The sequence below is a fragment of the Xyrauchen texanus genome, chromosome 34 (assembly GCF_025860055.1).
Source record: "Xyrauchen texanus isolate HMW12.3.18 chromosome 34, RBS_HiC_50CHRs, whole genome shotgun sequence".
NCBI classification, from domain to species: Eukaryota; Metazoa; Chordata; class Actinopteri; order Cypriniformes; family Catostomidae; genus Xyrauchen; species Xyrauchen texanus.
In genome coordinates this window covers 1,148,493-1,158,301 of record NC_068309.1, presented here as the reverse complement: position 1 = coordinate 1,158,301, position 9,809 = coordinate 1,148,493, and the positions used below count along the sequence as shown (strand labels likewise).

General features: G+C 43.7%; 1 pseudogene; it reads left to right on the top strand.

Moving 5' to 3' along the window:
- The window catches only part of LOC127628207 (serine/threonine-protein phosphatase with EF-hands 2-like), a 15,890-nt pseudogene extending 6,182 nt beyond the window's left edge, over positions 1-9,708 (top strand).
- The last annotated feature ends 101 nt before the right edge of the window (positions 9,709-9,809 follow it).

Here is a 9,809-nt window from a genome sequence, read left to right as displayed (position 1 = left end):
CCTCTTTAAGCAGGATAATGCGTCCTGTCACACTGCAAAAATTGTTCAGGAATGGTTTGAGGAACATGATGAAGGTCACGGTGTTGACTGAGCATCTATGGGATGTGCTGGACCAACAAGTCCGATCCATGGAGGCTCCCCCTCGCAACTTACAGGACTTGATGCATCTGCTGCTAACGTCTTGGTGACCGATACCACAGAACACCTTCAGGGGTCTTATAGAGTCCATGCCTCGCCGCTGTTTTGGCAGCAGGCGGAGGACCAACAGACAGGTGGTCATCATTTTTTGGCTCATCTGTGTAAATCGCAGCAGCACATAAAACGTCATATGATGATGTGTGTAAATATAAATCCTATAGAAGTGAAATCAGAAATGACTCAGCGTGAACACACAGTTGTTGAAAATCCCATTCAGAATCATTCGTCATCTATTCTCTTTTCTTGAATCGTCTCTCCCTCAGTTTGTTTCGTCTCTCCAGCCACTGAAGAGAAGCAGAGCATCTGTGCGTCTGAAGGGAGCGGCTCACGATCCGGATGATGACGTCAGTGTAAATCACAGGCACATTCAGTCTCTGACTCAAAGAATGGCGCTACGACATATACACTCTGAGTCTGGACAGACGAAGTCGATCCGTGGAGGAGGAGCCGACAGAGAGCGCCATCTGGCTGGACTCAGTCTCTCATCCGATTCAGAGCCTAGTTGTGCTGAACTTCTGGAAACAGATGCAGACGAGTGGAAACAGGTGAAAACAAACCTACAGTGAAAACACAACGCTTTACAGCAGATGTTTATATCTGTCCAAGAAGATTTCATATTTTATGTTGCAAGAAAATCCCTCAAGTTCAGAAAACCTTTTGTTGTAATTGTAGGCAGGGCCATAGCAAGGAATTCTGGGCCACCTTACCTATTAAAAATTATGTTTAGAATAAGTTGTGGGCCCCTAGAATGATTACCACCTTCCACCTCACTGGCTACGTCCCTGATTGTACTGTAAATGTATTGTCAATAAGGTTTTTCTTTATTAAAGTTGTTACTTGCAACTAAATACAGGAGCAAACCAGTTCTAAGCTAAATAAAATGTGTTAGCATAAATTATTAAAGTACTGTTGCTTTTCCTAATTTGGAATGCCCAATTCCCACTACTTAGTAAGTCTTCTTGGTGGCATGGTTTCTCAGCTCAATCCGGGTGGCGGTGGACAAGTCTCATTTGCCTCCACGTCTGATACGGTCAATCCGCGCATCTTATCGAGTGGTGGTGGCATAGTGGGCTAAAGCACACAACTGTTAATCAGAAGGGCGCTGGTTCGATCCCCAAAGCCACCACCATTGTGTCCTTGAGTAAGACACTTAACTCCAGGTTGCTCCGGGGGGATTGTCCCTGTAATAAGTGCACTGTAAGTCGCTTTGGATAAAAGCATCTGCCAAATGCATAAATGTAAAATGTAAATGTTATCACGTGACTCGTTGTGTATGACACCACGGAGACTCACAGGATGTGGAGACTCATGCTACTCTCCACGATCCACACACAACTCACCACACGCCCCATTGAGAGAACCACTAATCACCACCATGAGGAGGTTACCCCATGTGACTCTACCCTCCCTAGCAAACGGACCAATTTGGTTGCTAAGGAGACCTGGCTGGAGTCACTCAACACGCCCTGGATTCAAACTCATGACTCCAGGTGTGATAGTCAGCATCAATACTCGCTGAGCTACCCAGGCCCCCACTTTGAGGTTCTTTAAAGATTACTATGGCTCTACTATAGTCCATGTCAGAAATAAAAATGGTAATATAATACTGAAGGTTTTCTGTCATGATGTTCTGTGTTTTACAGTCAGATAACTCTCGTCTCACTCTGTGCTCATAATCAAGACTTTCTGTTCTCTTGTTGCTCATTTCAATTCCAGTCATACACACTCAGTCGTTGTTCTTTTTTTGCTCTCTAGATAGTGGACATCCTGTGGAGTGACCCAATGTCTCAGAATGGTTGCGTTCCAAACGAGGTTCGCGGTGGGGGGTGTTACTGGGGGCCGGATGTCACTGAGAACGTGCTGGAAAGACACAAACTACAGCTGCTCATCAGATCACATGAGTGCAAACAGGAAGGGTTCGAGTTCTGCCACAACAACAGGGTGAGACTAACCAGAGCCAGAACTGTCATCTTTATTCTCTCTGTAGAAATGTTGAGGTGCACACTAGAAACATTTGAATTTATTGGGCCATTTCCTCATTTATACATGTAAATAATAAAGTATTGACATTGACAACCACCTCTGGTGTCCCGAGTTCGAATCCAGGGTGTGCGGAGTGATTCCAGCAAGGTCCACTGGTGGCAACCAAATTGGCACGGTTGCTAGGGAGGGTAGAGTCACATGGGGTAACCTCCTCACAGTGGTGATTAGTGGTTCTCTCAATGGGGCGTGTGGTGAGTTGTGTGTGGATCGTGGAGAGTAGCATGAGTCTCCACATGCTGTGAGTCTCCGCGGTGTCATGCACAACGAGTCATGTGATAAGATGTGCAGATTGACAGTCTCAGAAGCGGAGGCAACTGAGACTCGTCCTCCACCACCGGATTCAGGAGAGTAACCGCACCACCACGAGGACCTACTAAGTAGTGGGAATTGGACATTCCAACAAAAAATTAATATTTTAAAAAAGAATGCAAGTATAATTAGCAATAATAAGAGTTTGCTGTCTGCTTGGCAGGACTGATTTGACATGTTTGTTTTTGCAGGTTTTGACAATTTTTTCAGCCTCTAATTATTATGATGTTGGCAGTAACAGAGGTGCTTACATTCTATTGGGTCACGACCTCATTCCTCACTTTAAACAATTCCAGGCCAGCCAAACGACACGAGAACTAACACTCAGACAGAGGTGAACACACACTCTCTCTCTCTCTCTCACACACACACACACACACACACACTGGTGTTGTCGGGGCCATAAGCACGTATACGCTGTATTCTTACGTTTTTCTCCAGGGCTGATTGCATATAATGACTTCTAAGGATCAATATTGACTAATATTGCTTAATTTGACACCAAAAAATGATCTCTGTCGTCTTTTGCTCTTGCTACAGTATATAGATAACCTGGGCCATATTCTGATTTCTTGTAGTTACTATAGATAGAGCTTTAATTGTTGGTGACTTCAACATTCATATAGATACTGAAAATGATACATTGGGATTAACACTTATCGATATTCTCAACTCTCTTGGAGTCAGACAAAATGTGACAGGACCAACTCATCACTATAATCATACACTAGATTTAATTCTGTCATATGGACTAGATGTTGATACAATAGAAATTCTACTCCGATCATTCCCTCATCTCTTGTATGCTGCGATCAGCTAATGTTACTCAATTTACACCATGCTATCGTTCAGGTAGAATTATTTTTTTGACCACTTAAGATAGCTTCACTGATAATCTTTCAGATATATCTCATACACTCAGTAAGACAAAAAAGTCTAGAAGAACTTGATGAAATAACATATTTTAGAAAACTCTTTAAAAATAACCACACCAACCCTAGGTGTTTATTCAGTACTGTGGCTAAATTGGTTAGGAAAAAAAGCTTCAACTGAACAAGATACTCCATCGCAGCACAACAATGACTTCATGAATTTCTTTACAGATAAAATTGAAATAATTACAAATAAAATTGGAATTATGCAATCGTCTGTCATAGCACCTCAGAAAACAGTGTCTAATAATTTTCCTCATGTGCAACTTCAATCATTCACTGTCATAGGTCATGAAGAGCTAACAAAACTTATCGAAACATCAAAAGCCACAACATGTATGTTAGATCCTATACCAACTAATCTCTTAAAAGAGGTATCTCCTGTAATCTCAGAACCTCTTCTTAATATTATTAACTCCTCGCTATCCTTAGGACATATCCCAAGAAACTTTAAAATTATGCTAATTAAGAAGCCACGGCTTGATCCTGAAGAATTGGCTAACTATGTTCCCAACTAGGTTCATTTCTACAGAGAAATGGAATATATGAACAATTTCAGTCAGGATTTAGGCCTCATCACAGTACAGAGACTGCACTTATCAGAGTTACACATGACTCTTATCATCTGATCGCAGCTGCATTTCTCTTCTAGTGCTTTTAGATCTTAGTGCTGCATTCGACACGATAGATCACGACATTCTCTTGAATAGGCTGGAGAATTATGTTGGAATTTGTGGAGTTGCATTAGCATGGTTTAGGTAATATTTAGCAGACCGCTACCACTTTGTCTATGTAAATGAAGAATGGTCAAATCAAACAAAAGTAAAGTATGGAGTGCCACAGGGATCCGTTTTACGGCCTCTGCTTTTCTCTGTGTGATCATATTATCCCCATTTTATCATCGTTCAATTGGCTAACTGATACATTAATTATTAATTTTAAAATGTTGTTAACCATGTACAAAGCTTTGAATGGTCTACCTCCACAGTACTTAAATTACCTTCTGACATGCTATATTCCATCACGTTTATTACGATCGCAAACTTCTGGCTTGTTAATAATACCAAGTATATCAAAATCCACAAAGCAAGTAAAGACGCTGACTATCCCCCATGGAGTGACTCCAGCCAGGTCTCCTAAGCAACCAAATTGGCCCGGTAAGGTGAGTAACCGCGCCACCACGAGGACCTACTAAGTAGTGGGAATTGGGCGTTCCATATTAGGAGAAATGGGGATTAAAAAAAAATTATATATATAAGTGAAATATATCGAGTCATTTTTTGTTGTAATCTTGATGATTATGGCTTACAGCTCATGGAAATCAAAAATCCAGTATCTCAAAATATTAGAATAAAGAATTTATAATACAGAAATGTCGACCTTCTGTAAAGTGTTAATTTATGCACTCAATACTTGGTCAGGGGGTTTTTGTGTCTCTTGATTTACTGCGCACCCTGTTATGTCATGATACTATGATCTTTCATTGAATATATATGCCAGGATATGACATCACACACACAGGTGGTGGACATCAGCTGTTCTGAAAAATCACTTTGAGATATTTGAAGCACACAAACAAACAAACACCAACACCCTGTTACATGAGGCATTAATGATCTTAGAGATAATAAAATGTTTTTCTTCTGTTTTTGGTGGTCTGTGTGTTTGTATTTGTGTGTGTGTGTGTAGAGTGGGGCAAACAGAACGATCTGCATTACAGGCTCTGAGGATGCAGCTGTTTGCACATAAATCTTCCCTGATTCGCCAATTTCAGGAATATGACCCCAAGTGTACAGGTACATCTCTGTCTGTTGTTTCAAGTCTGATCTCACTGTCGATGAAGGTCTGATCTCTCTGTTGTTTCTGTCTGATCTCTGCTTTGATGAAGGTCTGGTCTCTCTGAAACATTGGGCGGTTGCTGTGGAGACGGTTCTGCATCTCAGTCTGCCGTGGAGGGTTTTGCGATCTCAGCTGGTGACCAGTAGCACACAGGACGGGCTGTTCAACTATCACGATTGGTTTAACGATCTGTCAATCATTCAGTCAAACACTTGAGGTACTCACAAACAAATAATAAGACAGAAAATAAGATAAAACAATATACCTTTTTCACAGACTACAATGATGCGTTTCAGCCTTATTTATCAACATAAATCTTTAAAAAAAATTATATTATACATTTTTTAAATATGGAGTGTCAATTTATAACATTATGCCTTGTGTTATATTACCCTGGAATTAGATTTAAAAAACAACCAAATGGGTAAGTGAAAATAATATTTGCCGTGATCTCCCATTCATTGCTGTCAAAGTTCAAACTGCAATCGTTTTTACTTCTGCGTGAGGTAAAAACGGTCTATTACAAATGAATGTTTGAGTGAATTCAGAGGTGCCGAATTCAGAACCCGTTTAAATTAAAGTTCTAGTTAATGTGGGTTAAGTCAATTCATTTTTATTTGTATAGCACTTTTCAGAACACACAGTGTTTAAAAATAAGTAATTAAATAATAATTGTATTAATAACCCCAGTGAGCAGCTGAAGGTGACTGAAGGGATACAAAACCCATCTGACTAACCCCACCCCAACCCTAAACCAGACTCACTGTGGGACCAGTTTCCCTCTGACTGACCCCACCCTAACCCTAAACCAGACTCACTGTGGGACCAGTTTCCCTCTGACTGACCCCACCCTAACCCTAAACCAGACTCACTGTGGGACCAGTTCCCCTCTGACTGACCCCACCCTAACCCTAAACCAGACTCACTGTGGGGACCAGTTCCCCTCTGACTGACCCCACCCTAACCCTAAACCAGACTCACTGTGGGGACCAGTTCCCCTCTGACTGACCCCACCCTAACCCTAAACCAGACTCACTGTGGGGGCCAGTTCCCCTCTGACTGACCCCACCCTAACCCTAAACCAGACTCACCGTGGGGGCCAGTTCCTCTGACTGACCCCACCCTAACCCTAAACCAGACTCACCGTGGGGGCCAGTTCCCTCTGACTGACCCCACCCTAACCCTAAACCTGACTCACCGTGGGGGCCAGTTCCCTCTGACTGACCCCACCCTAACCCTAAACCAGACTCACCGTGGGGGCCAGTTCCCTCTGACTGACCCCACCCTAACCCTAAACCAGACTCACCGTGGGGGCCAGTTCCCCTCTGACTGACCCCACCCTAACCCTAAACCAGACTCACCGTGGGGGCCAGTTCCCCTCTGACTGACCCCACCCTAACCCTAAACCAGACTCACCGTGGTGGCCAGTTCCCCTCTGACTGACCCCACCCTAACCCTAAACCAGACTCACCGTGGGGGCCAGTTCCCCTCTGACTGACCCCACCCTAACCCTAAACCAGACTCACCGTGGGGGCCAGTTCCCCTCTGACTGACCCCACCCTAACCCTAAACCAGACTCACCGTGGGGGCCAGTTCCCCTCTGACTAACCCCACCCTAACAAAAATGTTCCTCTGAAGTGCTCTTATGGTGTACAAAGAACCAGAAGCAGAATGAGCTTTAATGCCAAGTGTACTCACATACACAAGGATGTGTTTTTCTGGTGCTAGGAGAGACAAGCAAGTGCACACAGAACATTACAGTGAGACACCGAATATAAAACAACGTAAGAGTATAAATAGACAAACAAAAAAAATAGGACATATGACATAGAATGGCGTCTGTACATGTGCAAGTGGTAATATGTGTGCAAGGTAGGGGTATGTACCGTTATTTAATTAAATAGAAGTGAATTTACATATGGGGAAATATTGAAGCATTATTGCACTATGGGAGTCCGGAAGGCAGTTTAATTGTTCCTGTGGTAAATAGGCTGAGGGTAAAAACTGTTCTTGTGCCTGGATGTCCTGTCACTCAGTGCTCTGTAGAACTGGCTAGAGGGCAACAGTTCACAGAGGGAGTGGGCAGGGTGTGTGGGATTCTACCTGCACATTTCCACACTCTGGAGACATCAGTTCTTGGAGGGTGGGCAGGGGGCACCAATACTCCTCTCAGCAGTCCTGACTGTCCGTTGGCTGAACCAAACTAGACAGTTATAGATGTACACAGGACAGACTCAATGACGGCCGAGTAGAAATGAAGCTTTCCTAGTCTTTTGTTTCTGAAAGACCTGGCACACCTCCTCCTCACAGAACATAAGTGCCGGTTGAGTAGCAGGAGGTGGGAGGAGGGGGGTTCCAGGAGGTGTTGATGTTTGTGAAGTGAAGATCAGAGTGGGTGAGGGGTGTGAGACTGGGCTGAGTGATTCCAGCCAGGTCTCCTTAGCAACCAAATTGGCCCAGTTACTAGGGAGAGTAGTCACATGGGGTAAACTCCTCGTGGTCATGATTAGGGGTTCTCGCTCTCAATGGGCCATGTGCTGAGTGACTCCAGCCAGGTCTCCTTAGCAACCAAAGTAGCCCGGTTGCTAGGGAGAGTACAGTCACATGGATTAACGTCCTTGTGGTCATGATTAGGGGTTCTCGCTCTCAATGGGGTGTGTGCCGATTGACTCCAGCCAGGTCTCGCTAGCAACCAAATTGGCCCGGTTGCTAGGGAGAGTAGAAACACATGGGGTAACCTCCTCATTGTCACTATAATGTGGTTCTCACTCTCTATGGGGCGTGTGCTGAGTGACTCCAGCAGGGTCTCCTTAGCAACCAAATTGGCCCAGTTGCTAGGGAGAGTAATCACATGGGGTAAACTCCTCGTTGTCACTATAATGCGGTTCTCGCTCTCAATGTGGTGTGTGCCGAGTGACTCCAGCCAGGTCTCCTTAGCAACCAAATTGGCCCGGTTGCTAGGGAGAGTAGAGTCACATGGGGTAACCTCCACGTGGTCATGATTAGGGGTTCTCGCTCTCAATGGGGCATATGATGAGTGACTCCAGCCAAGTCTCCTTAGCAACCAAATTGGCCCGGTTGCTAGGGAGAGTAGATTCGCAAGGAGTAACCTCCTCGTGGTCGTGATTAGGGGCGAGTTGTGCGTGGACCACAGAGAGTAGCGTGAGCCTCCATTTTTTAAAACAACTAAGAATATGATGCATGACAGCAAAAAGGTTTAAATTTATACTAAATGTCTGATCCTGATGAATTTATCATCATTCATATATTACAGAAACCTAAAATATGTATAGTTCTTCATCTAATTTCTTCTCTTATGTCATTTGGACAGATTGCCAACACAAGTCTTCTGGAGACCCTTTACAAACATCATTCAAACCTGGAGACCATCTTCAGAATGATTGACACGGATCATTCAGGTGACCATGTGATTGATTAGGAGTGTGTGTGAGACCATGAACACTGTCATACACAGATGAACCAAAACATTACGACCACTCTCAGGTGAAATGAACAACATTGATCATCAATGCAGTAAAGACCTGATCGACTTTGATAAGGGTTATGGAATATGACGAAGAGCTCAAGGTGTTGCCCTGGCCTCCAAATTCGATTGAGCATCTATGGGATGTCCTGGACCAACAAGTACGATTCATGGAGGCCCCAAATCGCAACTTACAGTACTTGAAGGATCTGCTGCTAACGTCTTGGTGCCAGATACCACAGGACACCTTCAGGGGTCGTGTAGAGTCCATGCTTAGGAGGGTCAGCGCTGTTTTGGTGGCACGTGGAGGACCAACAGCATATTAGGCAGGTGTTCATGTTTTGGCTCATCGGTGTATGCAGTGAGGTCCAAAAGTCCAATGGGGATTGTGCTTCAATTTAGCATTTTTAATTGAATAAACTTTTCCAATTGCATTATCATCTGGACATTGAAGAACACACATCGTAACTTCGTAATTTGCTTTAATGGAAAGGGAAAATCCCAGATTTTCGACGTGGACACAAAATTGTATATTCACCTGTTGAGTCGTAAACGTAGCAGATGATGAAAGAGTGAAATGTGATTCGTGTGTTCAGGTCTGATCTCATTTGAGGAGTTTCATCAGACGTGGAAACTCTTGAGTTCTCACCTACAGATGGACATCAGTGATAAAGCCATCGCAGATCTCGCCGAGAGCATCGACTTCAACAAGGACGGCAGTATCGACATCAACGAGTTCTTGGAGGCCTTTCGACTGGTGGAGAATTGTGGCGCCGAGAGAGAACCGGACTGACATCTGCGGACATAGCACAAACATCTTGCCAACGGTCAGATTTCACCTGTTGAAGACGGTCTTGGAGTAAAAATGACATCATATCATGTGATATAACAAAGATATTTTTGATGCTTAAAACAATTAGGCACTCAAGGACGTGTTATGTTGAGAATAAAGTCTTTGTGACTAAATAAAGATATGGAGGAGGCAGATTCTTTTTAAAAATTAT